The sequence below is a fragment of the Meles meles genome, chromosome 4 (assembly GCF_922984935.1).
Source record: "Meles meles chromosome 4, mMelMel3.1 paternal haplotype, whole genome shotgun sequence".
NCBI classification, from domain to species: Eukaryota; Metazoa; Chordata; class Mammalia; order Carnivora; family Mustelidae; genus Meles; species Meles meles.
Window position 1 is genome coordinate 117,555,244 of NC_060069.1, and position 19,297 is coordinate 117,574,540.

Consider the following 19,297-nt stretch of genomic DNA (forward strand, 5'->3'; position numbering starts at 1 on the left):
AGAATCAAAGATTCTGTCCCAGAGACGGGAAAAGCTGAGATTGGAGAAGGGGCAAAAGCAGTGAAGGCAATGCTAGTACATTCATAAGGTGGTGGTGTTTGGGGTCAGGCCCTAAATGTTGTCCTATGAGAGGAAAACAAGACAAGGGGAGCCAAAGAATGAACTACCAGACTCAGAAGCTGGACCAGAGATACACCTCCAGGGTCCCAGGGTAAAAAGAGGGAGATCTAGGCATTAGACATGCTTCCTGGGGATGAGGAATACAGCCACATGTCCCCCACCCTTCTTCCACCCCAGCTCCAGCTCTGGCCTTTTCTTTTTATCCCTGTTCTTCATAACAAAGGCTGTGGCCCTAGCCATGTCCTCATGTTCCTGTGTCCCCTGAATGTTCTCTACACTTCCCTCCCTCTTTTTTTTTTTTTCATGGATCCCATTACAATAAATTTTAAATAAAAACCTGTCTCTACACGGTCGCCAAACTGTGGAAAGGACCAAGATGCCCTTCAATGGACAAATGGATGAGGAAGATGTGGTCCATATACACGATGGAGTATTATGCCTCCATCAGAAAGGATGAATACCCAACTTTTGTAGCAACATGGATGGGACTGGAAGAGATTATGCTGAGTGAAATAAGTCAAGCAGAGAGAGTCAATTATCATATGGTTTCACTTATTTGTGGAGCACAACAAATAACATGGAGGACATGGGGAGATAGAGAGGAGAAGGGAGTTGAGGGAAATTGGAAGCGGAAATGAACCATGAGAGACTATGGACTCTGAAAAACAACCTGAGGGTTTTGAAGGGGCGGGGGGTGGGAGGTTGGGGGAACCAAGTGGTAGGTAATAGGGAGGGCACATATTGCATGGAGCACTGGGTGTGGTGCAAAAACAATGAATACTGTTACACTGAAAAGAAATAAAAAAAAATTAAAAATTAAAATTAAAAATTAAAAAAAAAAAAAAACCTGTCTCCAGAAAAAAAAAAAAAAACAACAGTGGAAATCTTCACAATACTTGCAGAGTGCTATTTAAGTAAGGAATAGAGAATGTGCAGAAACTGCGTTTTAACAGGTCTAACATTATTTATAAGAGTACTTATCTAGTATGGTCCCAACCAAACAACATAAACTACTGGAGAAGGAACTCTAGAGATGGAACCCATCAATCTTTGTTTCCACAAATGCTCCATGCGATTCCGAGGTCAAATAAAGTTTAAGAACCATTATTTTAAAAGAAAAGCAATAACAAAAGGCCTGGACTACAGAGGTGTTCACACATATTTAATGTATATATATACTGATAAGATTATATCCTAGCTAGCTTACAACACAGGGTGTGAAAAATTGTTCAGGATTTGATTGTTATTTTTTTGAATTTTAAAAATAAGCTCCTTTATCTTATTTTATTATTTTGGGATTTTTTTTCTTGATTTGTTTTCTTTTTTTTCCCTTCTTCTTTTATAATTTAAAGTTTTGATTTAAATTCCAGCTGGTTAACGTACAGTGTAATATTATTTTCAGGTGTAGAATTTAATGATTCATCACTTACATACAACACCTAGTGCTCATCACAAGTGCCCTCCTTAATACCCATCACCCATTTAGGCCATCCCCTGCCCATCTCCCCTCTAGCAAGCCTCAGTGTGTTCTCATAGTTAGGAGTCTCTTTTATGGTTTGCCTCTCTCTTTTGTTTCCCCCCATCTTACTTTGTCTTGTTTCTTAAATTCCATATATGAGTGAAATCATATGGTATTTTTCTTTCTCTGACTTAGTCTAGTTCACCTACATCATTGCAAATGGCAAGATTTCATTCTTTTTTACAGCTGGGTAATATTCCGTGTTTTATATATATATGTGTGTGTGTATATATGATGGAATAATAATTCCATTCCACATTCCATATATAATGGAATAATAATATTCTGTATAATAATATATTCCAATAATAATATTATTCCACATATATATTCCATGTGAGTGTGTGGAGTGTATATACATATATATGTGTGTCTGTGTGTGTATGTATATATGTATATATATAATGATATATGATGATAGTGTTATATATATATAAAACATATATATATATATATATAAAATGAGTGTGTGTGTAAATATCTCAGTTTTTCTTTCTCTGTTCTTCATTTAATGATTCAATGATCATTTTGCATTTTTCCCACAATTTGGGTATTATTGATGATGCTGCTGTCAATATTGGGGTCATATATCCCTTAGAATTGGTATTTTGGTATCCTTTGGGGAAATGTCTTGTAGTGAAATTGCTGGATCATAGGGTAGTTCTATTTTTAACTTTTTTAGAAACCTCCATATTGTTTTCCAGAGTGGCTGCACAAGTTTGCATTCCCATCAACCACATCCTCGCCAACATCTTCTGTTTCATTTATTGTTAATTTTAGCCATTCTGACAGGTGTGAGGTGATTTTTATTTCCCTGATGTTGAGTGATGTTGAACATCTTCCCATGTGTCTGTTAGCCATCTATGTGTCTTCTTTAGAAAAATGTCCATTCTTCTTTTCTACCCATTTCTTAACTGGGTTTCTTTTGTTTTTATTTGTTGAGTTTGATAAGTTCTTTACAGATTTTGGATATTAACCCTTTATCAGATATGTCACTTGCTAATATCATTTTCCATTCCAAAACTTGCCTTTAGTTTTGTCAATTGTTTCCTTTGCTGTGCACAAAGCTATTCTCTGGATGCAGTCCCAATACCTCACTTTTGCTTTTCTTCCCTTGCCTCCAGTGTCTAGTAAGAAGTTACTACAGAAAATGGAAAGCCCAGGTGACTCATTTCATACATATTTTGTTTTTGAAAATATGTCCTAAAATTTTACTAACACTTTATCATAGCCACTGTAGCATCTTATTTCCCATTCTTTTAAACATTTTATTTAATATAATTTTTCAGTGTTCCAAAATTCATCACTTATGCACCATACCCAGTGCTCCAAGCAATATGTGCCCTCCATAATATCCACCACCAGGCTCAGACAACCCCCCATCCAAAACTCTCAGTTTGTTTCTCAGAGTCCACAGACTCTCATTCTTTGTCTCCCCCTCTGATATTTCCCAACTCACTTCTCCTCTCCATCTCCCCATGTCCTCATGTTATTTCTTATGCTCCACAAGTAAGTGAAACCATATGATAATTGACTCTCTCTGCTTGACTTATTTCACTCAGCATAATCTATTCCAGTCCCAGCCATGTTGCTACAAAAGTTGGGTATTCATCCTTTCTGATGGAGGCATAATACTTCATAGATATGTGGACAACATCTTCCTTATCCATTCGTCCATTGAAGGACATCTTGGTTCTTTCCACAGTTTGGCAACTGTGGCCATTGCTGCTATTAACATCGGGGTACAGATGACCCTTCTTTTCACTGCATCTGTATCTTTGGGGTAAATACCCCGTAGTGCAATTGCAGGGTCATAAGGTCTCTTTTTAATTTCACAAGGAATCTCCACACTGTTTTCCAAAGAGGCTGCACCAACTTGCACTCCCAGCAAGAGTGTAAGAGGGTTCCCTTTCTCCACATCCTCTCCAAAACTTGTTGTTTACTGCCCCAGAAATGAACCTTCAACTCTATATGGTCAAGCGGCCAACTCGATTTTGGCTCAGGTCATGATCTCTCAGCCCTGGGATTGAGTGTCATGTCAGGCTTACACTCTGCAAGGAGTCTGATTGAGGATTCTCTGTCTCCCTCAATCCCTCTCCCTACTCAATCTCTCTCTCTCACTTTCTTTCTTTGGAATAAAAAAACAAAAAAACAAAATAGATGTTGCTACAGTTGATGTCAAAGAAGTCATTGCCTGCGTTCTTCTCTAGGATTTTGATGGTTTCCTGTTTCACGTTTAGGGCTGCTACCTATTTTCAATTTATTTTTGTGTATGCTATATGAAAATGGTCCAGTTTCATTCTTCTGCAGGTTGCTGTCCAGTTTTCCTGAAAACTTTTGTTGAAGAGACTGTCTTGTTTCCATTAGATATTCTTTCTTGCTTTGTTGAAGATTAGTTAACCATATAGTTTGGGATTCATTTCTGGGTTCTCTAATCTGTTCATTGATCTATGTGTCTGTTCTTGGGACAGTACCGTACTAACTGATCACTACTGCTCTGTAATATAGCTTGAAGTCCAGAATCATGATGCCTACAGCTTTGCTTTTTTTTTTTTTTTTTCAAGACTACTTTGACTATTTGGGGTCTTTTTGTGGTTCCATAGAAATTTTAGTTAATAGTTTTAGTTCTGTGAAAAATGCTATTGATACTTTCATAGGGATTTCATTAAATGAGTTCATTGTTTTGGGTGGTAAAGACAATTTAACAATATTTGTTTATCCAGTCCATGAGCATGTAATGTTTATTCATTTCCTTATGTTATCTTCAATTTCTTTCGGAAGTGTTTTAAGGTTTTTCAGAGTACATTGTACCTCTTTGGTTAGGTTTGCTCTTAGGCATCTTATGGTTTTGATGCAGTTATAAATGGCATTGATTCCTTCACTTACACTTCTGCTGTTCCATTATCAATTTATAGAAATGCAACAGATTTCTGTATGTTGATTTTGTATTCTGTGACTTTGTTGAATTCATATATAGATTCTAACCATTTTTTGATGGAGTCTTATGGGTTCTCTACACAGAGTATCTTGTCGTCTGCAAAGAGTGAGTGTCTGGCTTCTTCCCTTCTGGTTTGGAAGCCTTTTATTTCTTTTTGTTGTCTAATCATTGACGCTAGGACTTCCAATACCATGTTAAACAATAGTGGTAAGACTGGACATCCCTGTCTTGCTCTTGACCTTAGAGGAAAAGTTCTCAGTTTTTCCCCAGTAAGGATGATATTAGCTTGGGTTGTTCATATATGGCCTTGATGATATTGAGGCATATTCCCTACATCCCTACTTTGCTGAAGGTTTCTATTAAGAAAGGATGCTGTACTTTATCAAAAGTTTTTTATGCATCTATTGAGAGAAGTGTATGGTTCTTGTCCTTTCTTTTATTAATGTGGTGTATCATGTTGACTGATTCATAAATATTGAACCACCCTTGTAACCCAGAGATAAATCCCATTTGATCATGGTGAATGATCTGTTTAATCTACTGTTGGATTTGATTTTTGCTATTATATGGTTGAGAATTGTTTGCATCCATGTTCACTAGGGATATTGATCTGTAATTCTCCTTTTTAGTGGTGTCTTTGGTTTTGGGATCAAGGTAATGCTGGCCTCATAGATTGAGTTCCAAAGTTTTCCTTGCATTTCTGTTTTCTGGAATAGCAGGAGAATAGGTATTAACTCTTCTTTAAGTGTTTGGTAGAATTCCCCTGTAAAGCCATCTTCCTCAGGCTTTTGTGTGCTGGGAGATTTTTGCTTACTGATACAATTTCTTTCCTGGTTATTGGCCTGTTCCAGTTTTCTATTTCTTCCGGTTTCAGTTTTGGTATCTATATGTTTCTAGAAATGTATCCATGTCTTCCAAATTGCCCAATTTCTTGGCATATAATTTTCTATAATATGCTCTTATAATTGTTTGTATTTCTGTGGTGTTGGTTGTGATTCTTCATCTCTCAGTGATTTTATTTACTAGGGTCCTTTCTCTTTTCTTTTTGGTAAGTCTGGCTAGAGGATTATCAATTTTATTAATTTTTTCATAGAACCAGCTCCTGGTTTCATTGATCTGTTCTACTAGGTTGTTTCATTTTTATATCATTTATTTCTGCTCACATCTTTATTATTTCCTTCTTCCGCTGGCTTTAGGCTTCATTGGTGGTTCTTTTCCCAGCATCTTTAGGTTTAGAGTTAGGTTGTTTCTTTGAGATTTTTCTTGCTTCCCGATGTAGGCATGCATTGCTATATACGTCCCTTTTATGACCTCTTTTTCTGCTTCCCAAAGGTTTTGGATCATCGTGTTTTCATTTTTCATTGCTTCAAAGCATTTTTTAATTTCTTCTTATTTCCTGGTTGGCACTTCATTCTTTAGTAGGATGTTCTTTATCCTCCACGTATTTGTGGCCTGTCCAAATTTTTTCTTGAGATTGATATCAAGTTTCACAGCATTCAATAGGCAATGTATGATCACAGTCTTTTTGTACTTATTGAGCCTGATATGGGACCTAGTATGTAATCTATTAAGGGGAATGCCCCTGGTGTACTTAAAAAGAACGTGTATTCTGCTGTTTTAGAATGAAATGATCGAATGTGTATTCTGCTGTTTCAGAATGAAATTTTATGAATATATCTGGTAAGTTGATCTTGCCCACTGTGTCATTTAATGTCATTGTTTCCTTGATGATTTTCTACTTAGATGATCTGTCCATTCCTGTAAGTGGGGTGTTAAAACCCCCTACTATTTTTAGTACCAATGAGTTCCTTTATGTTTGTCATTAACTGTTTTATACACTTGGATGCTTCCAAATTTGAGGCATAAATATTTGCATTTGTTAGAGCTTCTTGTTGGATAGATCCCTTTATTTGATACAGTCACCTTCTTCATCTCTTTTTACAGTCTGTTTTAAAATCTAGTTTTTCTGGTAAAGTATGGCTATTCTAGCTTTCTTTAGTCATTCTTTTGTGTTCTAAATATTTCTGCATCCCCTCACTGTCAATCAGCAGGTGTCTTTCAGTCTAAGTTGAGTCTCTGTAGGCAACATATAGATGCATCTTTTAAAATCCATTTTGATACCTTATGTCTACTTTTTTTTTATTCAGATTCAAGTTAGTTAACATGTAATGTATTATTAATTGGGGGGTAGAATTTAGTGATTCATCAGTTGCATATAATGCCCAGGGCTCATTACATCAAGTGCCCTTCTTAATGACCATCACCTATTTACCCCATTCCCCCTACCAACCTCCCCTTCCCCAGGAAAACCTCTATTTGTTATCAGTAGTTAAGAGTCTCTTATGGTCTGTCTCCCTCTCTGTTTTTATCTTATTTTATTTTTCCTTCCTTTTCCCTGTGTTGGAATTAGAGTGTATTATGCTAAGCAAAATAAATCACTCAGAGAAAGACAAAGTATGATTTCATTCATGTGGAATTTAAGAAAAAAACTTATATCTTTTGATTGGTACATTTAGCCCATTTACATTGAGAGTAATTATTGATAGAAATTTTCTGCCATTTATTCCTTTTTTTTTTTTTTTTTGGTCATTGTTTCTGGAGATTTTCTCTTTTCCTTACTAGCCTTTGTTGCTTTTAGTTTTCTCTTCCCCTCATAGTTCCCTCTAATATTTCATGCAGGGCTGGTTTAGTGGTCATGAGCTCCTTTAATTTTTGTCGCTTTCAGTTCTGAATGATAGCCTTGCTAGATAGTGCATACTTGCCTCCATATTTTTCCCATTCAGTAGAGTAAATACATCCTACCACTCTCTTCTGGCTTGTCAGGTTTCTGTGGAGACATCTGCTGCTAACTTATTTCTCTTCTCTTATAAGTTAGAGACTTCTTTTGTCCTGCTGTTTTAGGATTTTTTTCTTTATCTCTATATTTTGAATATTTAACTGGTATGTGCTGGTGTTGGCCTGCTTTGTTGATATTGTGGGGGTTCTATGTGTCCCCTGGATTTGAAGGTCTGTTTTCTTCCCTTGATTATAGAAGTTTTCAGGTAGAATTTGCTCAAATAACATGGGGATGGGAGGGAAGTGGGAGGTTGAGTGAGCCTGCTGGTGGGTATTATGGAGGGCACGTATTGTATGGAGCACTGGGTGTGGTGTATTAACAATGAATTTTGGAACACTGAAAAGAATTTTTTTTTAAAGATTTTATTTATTTATTTGAAAGACAGAAATCACAAGTAGGCGGAGAGGCAGGCAGAGACAGAGGAGGAAGCAGGCTCCCTGCTGAGCAAAGAACCCGATGCGGGGCTAGATCCCAGGACACTGGGATCATGACCCGAGCCGAAGGCAGAGGCTTTAACCCACTGAGCCACCCAGGCGCCCCTGAAAAGAAATTTTTTAAAAAGGCTACTTGACTGGGTGTGATGCCAAAACAATGAACACTGTTATGCTGTAAATAAACAAATAAAAAAAAATGGGTAGAAAGAAAAAAAAAAGGCTACTTGAGAAAAAAAAGAAAATCATAAGGAATATTGGGGGTACATATGGCCCTTCTTCTCACTAAATCTGTATCTTTGGATGAATCATGAAAGACTGTGGACTCTAAGAAACTGAGGGTTTTGAAGGGGAGATGGTTGAGGGGATATTAAGCCAGGTGGTGGGTATTAAGGAAGGCAAGTATTGCATGGAGCACTGGGTGTGGTGCATAAACAATGAATCTTGGAACACAAAAAATAAAATAAAATAAATAAAATTATGTAAGTAAAAAAATCAAAAGGAAAATGCATTTGTAGTTCTGTATGTAGTTATTGAAAAAATCCGCATATAAGTGGACTCTGCAGCTCAAACCTGTGTTGTTCAAGAGTGAACTGTACAGCAGTTCTACATAATTATTGGCTGAGCTCTGCTCTTGGTAGGGAGGGGTGTCGTCAGTTCCCTGTCACTTCTGACCTAACCTGAAGGAGGACAGAATGGGCTCTGTGGCCAAAGAGAAAACAGGTTCTGCTAGTTGGAAATCTGAAAGGTTTCCATGAGGGAATATATGTACTTTGTTTTGTTCTTTTTGCTTCTGGAACTCCTGTGATATAATGTTATTATGTTTTATGGAGTCACTGAAGTCTCTAAATTTACTTTTGTGATTCAGGACTTCTCTTTTCTTCTTCTATAAAGTTGCATGATTTTCCATAATTTAACTCTATACCACTCATTCTTCCTCTGCTTCTTCCATCCTTGTGGTCATTACACTCAATCAGATTCAAACCTCAGGTATTCCATTTTTCATTTTGACCTGATCAGTTTCTAGCTCTTTTATTTCAGTGGTGAAGGTCCCCTTGATGTCTTCTAAGCTTTTCTCAAGCACAGCTAGTATCCTTAGTATGATTGCTTTAAATTCTGTATAAGGCATATTATATCTGTTTTGATTAGATCCCTGGATTTTTGACCTTGACCTTTTCTTGTTATTTCTTTTGGGATGAATTCTTCCATCCTGGCATTTTGTTTAGGTCTCTGGGTTCTTCTGTATGTTTGCAAAGCCTATGACATTTACTATTCCTAAAATTAATGGTTTTATGAGGAAGAGGTCATATGCTGTCCAGGGCCTGGCACTTTAGGAAGTGTCTCTGGTGTCTGCTGTGTATACTCTGATGCTGTGTTTTGGCTGCTCTTTCCCACAGCTCAGTCTTCTGCAATTTCTCCTTTCCTGTAGTGGGGAATGTCTCGACCTTGGCCAGAGTATGGTGAGTTTTTACTTGGTGTGCCCTGGTTTGCTTGTTAAAAAAAGACCTGATGCTATTTCCACTAGAGATGAAGTTTTACAGAACTCTATGGTCAGTAGATATGGTATGTGCAGGGGATTGTGCTGGTCTTTGCGGAGAGGGTCCCGCTGCTCTGGTTCTCAGGCACACTTGCCCAAGAAAAGCAGTGCTAGCAGAGCTTGGTGGGGGTGCTGTTTGGTGTAAGCAGTTTAGTTCACCAGTGTTGGCACTGTACTACTTATTGAAGTTAGCTTATGCTGAACAGCGTAGGAGGGAAATGGTACCAGCCATTTTCCTTGTCACCAGAGAGGGGAGTTCACACCTGATTCTGTCCAGGAAGCCCTCACACAAAAGCATACAGCTGACCATTATATGTCTCAGGGGTCCCTCAAATCACTGTCTTCATATTGTTTGTGCCTGGGCCATCTGCCTGCCTGGCAGTCCAGTGCACCTTGTGCTCTATCCCAGGCAGGCCCACTGAGTTTTAAAACTCCAAACTTTAAGGACCTGGCATGGCATGGTGCCCACTTGTTCCTTGTGACAGGGTCTTGTCTTGATGGACCTACTGCAACTTGACCCAGAGGGGCAATCACATCAAAGCACGGGAGCATGGGTTTTGCACAGCAAAGCACAGCAAAGAAACAGTGTCCAGGTTAACGACCCTCAGTAAGTACCTCTTCACCTGTGCTGAAGGGTGGGGTTAGGAAATGATGCCCAGGCTCTTTTCTCCATGAAGAGGCAATTTCATCATCAAAATCATCTCTCTGAGTGTCCCAGGGGATTCTCAGTTCTTGCCTTTTGCCCCGGTGCTATCTGCCCACTTTCTCCACAGGAGCATTGCAATGCCCCAAGGGCTCCACGCCAACCATACCACAGACCTTTACAACTCCAGTCTTTGAGCCCCACTGGTTGTAAAAATTCACAGAAAGCAGACTTTTTCTTTGTTCCAATCAATGGCTTTGGGGCAGTGTTTTCCTTGTGCAACCCCCTGTGTGCTCCTCTGTCCTTATCTCATTCTCTCTCTCTTCTTTCTTTCTCTCACCTTTCTCTGTGACAAGGGCTCCCTTCCCTCCACAGCACCCATGATCTGTTTCTCCCCCAAACTGCAGCTCTGCTCCCCCACTTGCAGGATAATGCCCTCTTTTCTCCCTCTAGTTGTGTGCAGTTTGTTCTGTCAATCCTCAGATAGATATCTTGGGTATTCACAATGATTTGCTATTAATCTAGTTGTGTTTCATGGTCAAAGAAAGCTTAGGGTCCTCCTACTACTCCACCATCTTAGCTACCCACCGCTGGTATCTGTTTTTTGTTTTTTGTTTTTTTTTAAGATTTTATTTATTTATTCATTTGACAGATAGAGATCACAAGTAGGCAGAGAGGCAGGCAGAGAGAGAGAGAGAGAGGAGGAAGCAAGCTCCCTGTTTTTTGTTTGTTTGTTTCTTTTCAGCGTAACAGTATTCATTGTTTTTGCACCACACCCAGTGCTCCATGCAATATGTGCCTTTTGTATTACCCACCACCTGGTTCCCCAACCTCCCACCCCCTGCCCCTTCAAAACCCTCAGGTTATTTTTCAGAGTCCATAGTCTCTCATGGTTCATCTCCCTTTCCAATTTCCCTCAACTCCCTTCTCCTCTCCATCTCCCCATGTCCTCCATGATTTTGTTATGCTCCACAAATAAATGAAACCATATGATACTTGACTCTCTCTGCTTGACTTATTTCGCTTAGTATAATCTCTTCCAGTCCCGTCCATGCTGCTACCAAAGCTGGGTATTCATCCTTTCTGATGGAGGCATAATACTCCATCCTGTACATGTACCACATCTTCCTTATCCATTCATCCGTTGAAGGGCATCTTGGTTCTTTCCACAGTTTGGCGACCGTGGCCATTGCTGCTATAAACATTAGGGTACAGATGGCTCTTCTTTTCACTACATCTGTACCTTTGGGGTAAATACCCAGCAGTGGAATTGCAGAGTCATGGGGAAGCTCTGTTTTTAATTTGTTGAGGAATCTCCACACTGTTCTCCAAAGTGGCTGCACCAACATGCATTCCCACCAAGAGTGTAAGAGGGTTACCCTTTCGCCACAACCTCTCCAACACACGTTGTTTCCTGTCTTGCTATTTGGGCCATTCTAACTGGTGAAAGGTGATATCTCAAGGGAACCCATGCGGGGCTCAGTCCCAGGATCCTGAGATCATGGCTAGAGTGAAGGCAGAGACTTTAACCCACTGAGCCACCCAGGTGCCCCTGGTATTTGTTTTTACCTAAGTGCTAAGTGTGGTGATTCTTTGAGCACAGTCTAGGATAATGTTGTCAACAACATCTCAATAGGTATAACAGGATGAAGACAAAATGTATATGTGTATTCTGAAAGAGGAGCTATGAATCCTTTTAAATCTTCAAGTAAGAAAATCAGTATGTTCATAAGAAAGGGTGTTTATGTTATAATATTATTATATTAAAGGGGTGGTTAATCCACCTTCAGCATAAGTTCATACAACTGGATGAACTTAGCATTGTGATGTCATCCTCTACAAGTAAATATTTATTAAGAAATACATACATAATTTCATAGTTTACTTTTTAAAATTTGAAGAATATCTTGTTTAAAGTGTGCATTTTGCAGAGATATATATTTTAGGTCTTTCCCAACAGGACACTGAATTGACAAAAATGATGTACATAGATGAAAAATTCTGTAATAGAAAAAAGAATGGGGACACACCAGTGAACAGAAGATTTTAGTGAATTTCTGAAAGGCATAAATTGGTCAAAAATTTAACAAAAGAGACATAGGGTAGTGGAATCTGTAGATGAGACATGAACAAGAGAAGTCTACCCAGGAAGTCTGAGTTTCTGAGACCCCCAAATCCTATTCCACACACACCCAACCTAATATAAGACCAGTCAGTATATACACCACACTCATATACTCATAGACTGATGTAAACTATTTCATTTAAAGAAAAAACCAGTTGGGGAAACAGATATTTATGGTTATAAAAGAAATACACACCAGTTGTTTTTATTGCCAATATAGTCTTTGGGTCATCATCTTACATGAGCAAGCAAAAATGTAGATAATTTAGGAAAAAAATCATCACAATGGGAATGTTATATAGCAATAAGAAATAAACGACAGACCTATGCAATAACAATGGATTCTCTAGTGAAAAGTAGTAACATTGTCTGGACTCTGCTGTATTCACTCCCTTTCACTGGACTCAGAGAAACAAACACATAGCAGTTGACCAGGTCTAATCTTGTGATCAGAAACTCCAGAAATACATATTAATATTTGTTTTAAATGCTTTCCTGTTTTATATCTTTAAACAAACACCTAATTGAAGAGCTTCTCCCTGAAGTTGTGCTGCACTCTGTCCCTGGAGCCAATTCTCATGATAAGAAGAATAAGAATGATTCACTTTAGGTGTGGATACTCGTGATTGTCCTGGAAGAAGTTAAGGTGAACTGGCATGTTGCAGGTACTCCAGGCTTAGTAATTATCCAAGACTCATTATGGTATGAGAATGAGTGAGAATCACTCATTTGATTCTCTCGGTATGAGAATCACTTCATTTGAAATATTTGTACTGTCAGTTTCATTTTCAATTTACATATGTTTTGTAAATAGTTATTTACTAACTCATGGATTTGAGCCACTGTGCTAAACACCGCAAAAGATTGGAAGAGTACTAGGACTTCTAAAGTGTAATTTAAAGAAATGTATAAGCTAAAAGTAAGTATTACACAAGAGCATTTGTGACCTAAAAGAATAAAGGAAATATACAATGCCTCAAACAATACCTCTTTGAGGTCATCTGTAAATACATCAAGGAAGCTGTAACATTTAAGATAGATCTTGAAGAAAGGACCCATTTCAATTATTAGTGAAGGTGGGTGCAATTGAGAAAGGATTCTTTGTAGAAAGACATGTATCAACAAAACTGTGTACCTAAGAAGAGCCCAGAAGGATTTCAGTAACACATTTCAGAATAACACAAACTCCATTAGGAGTGTTTCAGGAGACTTCAGAGTTAAATCAAGGTTTTGGGGGGATGAATCTCAAGTAATGCCAAGGAGAACAAGTGTATATGTCCACAAACATAACAGATATTAAGGATGGGAATAAAATGACTTTAGGACTGAAGTCATTAACACTAGGGCAATTATACCTGAAAAAATTGTTTAAAACTAGTCAACACAAGAGCGTCAAAGTGACTCAGTCAGTTTGGTTTCTGATTCTTGATCTCAGCTGAGGTTTTGATCTCCTTGTCATTAGATCAGGCCCTGTGTTGGGTCCCACATTAGGCATGGAGACTACTTTAAGACAACAACAACAACAACAGCAACAACAACCGTGGCATCTGCGTGGCTCATTTGGTTAAGCTCATTTGGTTCTGCCATCAGCTCTGATCATGATCCCAGAGTCCTTGGTTATAGCCCTGCATTGGGCTCCCTGCTGAGTGGAGAGTCCACTTCTCCCTCTGCTCATCTCCCCCACTCCTGTGTGCTCTCTCTTCCTCAAATAAATAAAATCTTTAAAATTTACTTATAACAACAACAACATACTAATCAACATGTAGCAAATATATAATCTGCCAGGGATATATACAATCTAAATAATATGTATGTAGGTATCTTTGTGTATCATTCATTTTGTACATATACATATATGAGTAAAATATGCATATGCATATATACAGTTCTAGATGCATATGCCATATATAATAACCAGTAGATATGACAATTCATAAAAAGTTGCTGAAGTGGGACATTATTTAGTCAATGTTTTGGAAGTAAGAATATCAATAGGATGTAGAAGTAACAAGCTTACAGCAAATGGCAGAAATGAGCAGTCTTAGTGTGAAGACCTCAGTTATAACAGTAGAATGGTGTAGGTAATCAGTGGTGAGAGAGGAAGGGCAGAGGTGAACCTGAAGTCTGATCACTCATTATACTTTTTCATCTCTGTTCACTCAAATACAACCGTGACTCCAATGTGGAATGAATGTAATGTGAGTCTTTGGGATGCATAGCTATATGGTTGTCAGATGTATCATATTCAAATTCTTTTTTAAAGAAATTACCCTATTTCAATGCTTAATGCATTTATGAAGCCACATTGAAACATACAAGCATGTGAAATATTTTGTTTCCTTTTAAATTATTTTTATGTCACGAACACTTGATTAAAATTCCCTCGATTTTTGACTTCATATACATTTATGTGCTTTGTAATCTCAACTTAAGTCATTTAAACATTAGCACAATAGGGGTGCCTGGGTGGCTCAGTGGGTTAAAGCCTCTGCCTTCAGCTCAGGTCATGATCTCAGGGTCCTGGGATCGAGCCCCACATGGGGCTCTCTGCTTAGCAGGGAGCCTGCTTCTTCCTCTCTCTCTGCTTGCCTCTCTGCCTACTTGTGATCTCTGTCTGTCAAATAAATAAATAAAATCTTTTAAAAAAATAAATAAACATTAGCACAATTATTCCTGCAAAAACTGAACACTAATCAACACCTAGCATGTATGTAATCTGTACAGTTTTTCATTCTAGGGAAACGAGAACAGATAATAATGTGAATTCTAAGAATTTCTCTTCAATATTTTCCTCAATGAATCTATGACTTTCTTATTTCTCAAACTGTAGATAATTGGATTTAACAAAGGAATTATGATAGTGTAAAATAGAGAGTCCATCATATCTTGGTCTTTTGATTGTGTAGATACAGGGCACACATACATGAAGACAAGAGCAATGTAGTATAAGGAGACAGATAAGAGATGGGCTCCACAGGTAGAGAAGGCTCTCTTTATGCCTTGGAGAGACTTCTTTTTTTAAGATTGTAGAGAGAACTAGTGTGTAGGAAACAAGAACTATCAGAATGGTGAACATCTGTATTGACCCAGCAAAAACAAATATTGTCAGATAATTGATAGAAGAGTCGGTGCAAGAAATCTTAAGCAATGGTATAATGTCACAGTAAAAGTGATGTACTATGATGGAATTGCAGAAGGTTAATCTTAACAAGAAAGAACTATGAATTATGGCATGAGGAAGGCCACCTAAGATTGACAAAACTAACAAGCGGATGCACAGTGTCTTGGACATAATCATTGGATAATGTAATGGTTTGCATACAGCCACATAGCAATCATATGCCATTGTTGCCAGCAGAAAGCATTCCACTGTTATACTTACTGTAAAGGAAAAAAATTGATTCATGCATTCTGAAAGAGATATAATTTTTGACTTGGCAAAAATGTTGACCAGCATCTTGGGGGATACTGTGGATGATATCCAAGCATCAACAAATGCCAAACTTCCAAGAAATAAGTACATGGGGATGTGAAACTGAGAGTCATTCCATATGAGAGCAATTAGGCCAATTTCCCAACAATGGTGAGAAGATAGATAACCAAGAACACTAGGAAAAAGGGTATTTGCCACCACAGTTCATATGTCAGTCCTGTGAGAATCAAATCTGTCAGCGATGTTGCATTTCCAAGTCCTTTTCCATGTTCCATTTCCATATCCTCAACTGAGTGTTGTCTGAAATGAAATTTAGTAAATTGGAAAAAAGTCACTCAATTTATAACTTGAAAATATGGAAAGGAGAGTTAAAATAAAATTATGCACATCAGAATACCATCAGACATATGAAAAAATGTTCATCATCACTAGCCATCAGGGAGATTCAAATTAAAGCTGCATTAAGATACCACCTTATCCCAGTTAGTATGGCCAAAATTAGCAAGACAGGAAACAACGTGTGTTGGAGAGGATGTGGAGAAAGGGGAACCCTCTTACACTGTTGGTGGGAATGCCAGTTGATGCAGCCATTTTGGAGAACAGTGTGGAGATTCCTCAAGAAATTAAGAATAGAGCTTCCCCATGACCCTGCAATTGCACTGCTGGCTATTTACCCCAAAGATACAGATGTAGTGAAAAGAAGGGCCATCTGCACCCCAATGTTTATAGCAGCAATGGCGATGGTCACCAAACTGTGGAAAGAACCAAGATGCCCTTCAACAGATGAATGGATAAGGAAGATGTGGTCCATATACATGATGGAGTATTATGCCTCCATCAGAAAGGATGAATACCCAACTTTTGTAGCAACATGGACGGGACTGGAGCAGATTATGCTCAGTGAAATAAGTCAAGCACTGAGAGTCAATTATCATAGGGTTTCACTTACTTGTGGAACATAAGGAATAACACGGAGGACATGGGGAGATGGAAAGGAGAAGGGAGTTGAGGAAAATTGGAAGGGGAAGTGAACCATGAGAGACTATGGACACTGAAAAACAACCTGAGGGTTTTGAAGGGGTGGGAGGAGGGAGGTTGGGGGAACCAGGTTGTGGGTGGGTATTGGGGAGGGCACATAGTGCATGGAGCACTGGGTGAGGTGCAAAAACAATGAATACTATTACACTGAAAAGAAATTTTAAAAAAATTTTTAAAAAAGGATGCTATCTCAATTTTGTGTATTGCCTCTCTATTGAATGGAATCTATTTTGAGGGCTTTTAAATGAGTGCAATTATTTCAATTTTTAAAATGTGCAGCAATGAACAGAATTGGGAAAAATGAAAGACATTGTAGTACGTCCTAAATTTATGGGACAGGATCTGCATAATTTGGAAATTTTATGTTTGGGATGTGGGTGTAGACTAAATGGAAAAGGATCTTGAAGGGCCTCAGTAATAAAATGAGTTAAATGGCATGTGGAGGATCATGAACATTATTCATTAGGGAAGAAGCATGCACTCAAACTAAGAGAAAAGAGTAGTACTGGTAGATTCTTTTTAAAATGAATATATGGAAGTGTAGAAAATAGGCTGCAGAGAACTTGAGATTAGGGTCAGGAATACTAGTAAAAAATTACTAGTATTCAGTGTTCTCAAATCAGAACCTATAGTAAAAAGTCAAATCTATATTTTGTATAAAATGTCCTCCAGATCACACATTCTGGGGAAAGTTTTATGCAAAATATAGATTTGAGGTTTTACTGTAGACATTGATTTAGTGAGTCAATTATTAAGGCTAATAATCTGTATTCTATTTGAACTATAACTGACCCAAACACAGGTGACATGGCTAATCTGTGTGTGAAATGACATTGAGATTGGTGGGAAGATGAAGAGATAGAAGGAAAGTGTTCAGAAGATAGAAGCAGTGCATCTCTGACACATTACAGGGTTAGTCACTGAAGAATGGAATCACCGTTTGGCAACTGGGTAGATTCTCATCAAAATTTGATTGAGAAATCAGAAGCAGTGGCCACTTTGTGGACATCCAGTGCATATGTAGTTTGTAGTTTGAGTCTACTGCAAATCATGAATTGAAAATCATTGGGTAGACCAAAGGCATAGTTATGTATGATCTATCTATTGGTGAATACATAAAGTGAAGAGAATGGTGAATAACTAAACTGACAACATATATTAAAGTGGAGTGAAGTTATATGTCTCCTTTAGATAGCCAAACTGATCCTCTTTTCTACCACATAATTTTGATGCCAGCAAACTCTAACACCCATTCTGGGATCCAAAAAACTACAGTTAACTTTCCTATCTCCCTGAAATCTAGGGTGAGGAGAAATGATGGAGGTTTGGCAACTCTACATCATTCACACTAGAGTTGAAATTTCAAATGAGGGAGGAAAAGGGACAAGGACAAAAGATAATTTGAATTGTAAAGGCAGCCAAGGCGCAATATGAAGGTTCCAGCAAATGCACCCTGCACCCACACCAGTGACTCTGTCTGTCCATGAGAACAGTGGCATTCTCACATAGCAGTGGTGACAGCAGTCCTCATGGAGTCAATGCTGGAATATAATCTTTGTTATTGGCAGATGGCCATGCTTGCTTCTGTTCCTGCCCATTTTTTCTCAGCAGAGTCCTTTAATTGCCCAACATTTCCATGTTAGATTCCATTACAAAAAATAATTTCTTGTTGAAACTAATAGTTCTGACTGGCAGCAAATAAAGACAGGGAGAGACCAGGAAAGGATACTGAGCAGAATGATCAAGGTGAGTGTCAATAACAAAAAGAGAGGAAGATAGTCAAGAAGGACAAAGAAAATTATAGTACCAACACTAAAATAAATGTTCTAGTAGGATAAGGAGTGAACAGGTGTGATTGAGTGGGGAAACTAAGAGATGGCTTTAGTGAGAGCAATTTCTGTCATGTGATGCAGTGGAGGACAGAGCATAATGAGAAGTGAGAGGGAAACAATTGCACAACAGTGAGAAGGGAAGCAAGATTAAATATTCCAAGAATTTGGACAACAGTTGTTATATATCTACTGCGGGTGGACAAATAGAACATTTTTCCTTGATATCGTTTTATTAAAAATTTTCAAAAGAGGGAAATGGAGAGAAAGTCATAGAAAGAAGAAAGAAGACAGCAGAAGGAGAAGTTTGGGTGGTTGAAGATCACAAGATGCAGGAACAGAAATAGGCAGAGAATAATAAACACATGGCTAGTAAGTGTGGGAAAGACAAGCAAAAAAGAAGGATTAAGACTATATCAGGGGTGACCAGGTGGCTCAATGGGTTAAGAGGTAGACTTTTAATTTCAGTCGGGTCATGGCCTCAGAGTCCTGGGATTAAACCACATATTGGACTATGCACTAAGTGGGGCATCTGCTTGAGGATTCTCTCTCTCTCTCTCTGCCCTTTTACCTACTTGCACTCTCTCTCTCTCTCTTCTTAAAATAAAGAAATAAATCTTTAAAAGAAAACAAGAATGTATCAGATAAAGACTATGGACAACAAAAATGCAAAGGCCTAGGGTTTAGGGATAAATGTTTATTTTAACCCTGGGTGTTTTTGTTTTTTTTTTTTTGTTTTTGTTTTTGTTTTTGTTTTTTTAAAGACTTATTTTATTTTATTTTTTTTATTTTTTCCATTTTATTTATTTTTTCAGCATAACAGTATTCATTCTTTTTGCACAACACCC

At 38.0% G+C, this 19,297-nt stretch overlaps 2 pseudogenes; one reads left to right on the plus strand and one right to left on the minus strand.

The window, feature by feature from the left end:
- Positions 1 to 19,297, plus strand: part of LOC123940763 — a 78,080-nt pseudogene that overhangs the window by 48,379 nt on the left and 10,404 nt on the right.
- LOC123940001 lies at positions 14,916 to 15,863 on the minus strand (annotated as a pseudogene).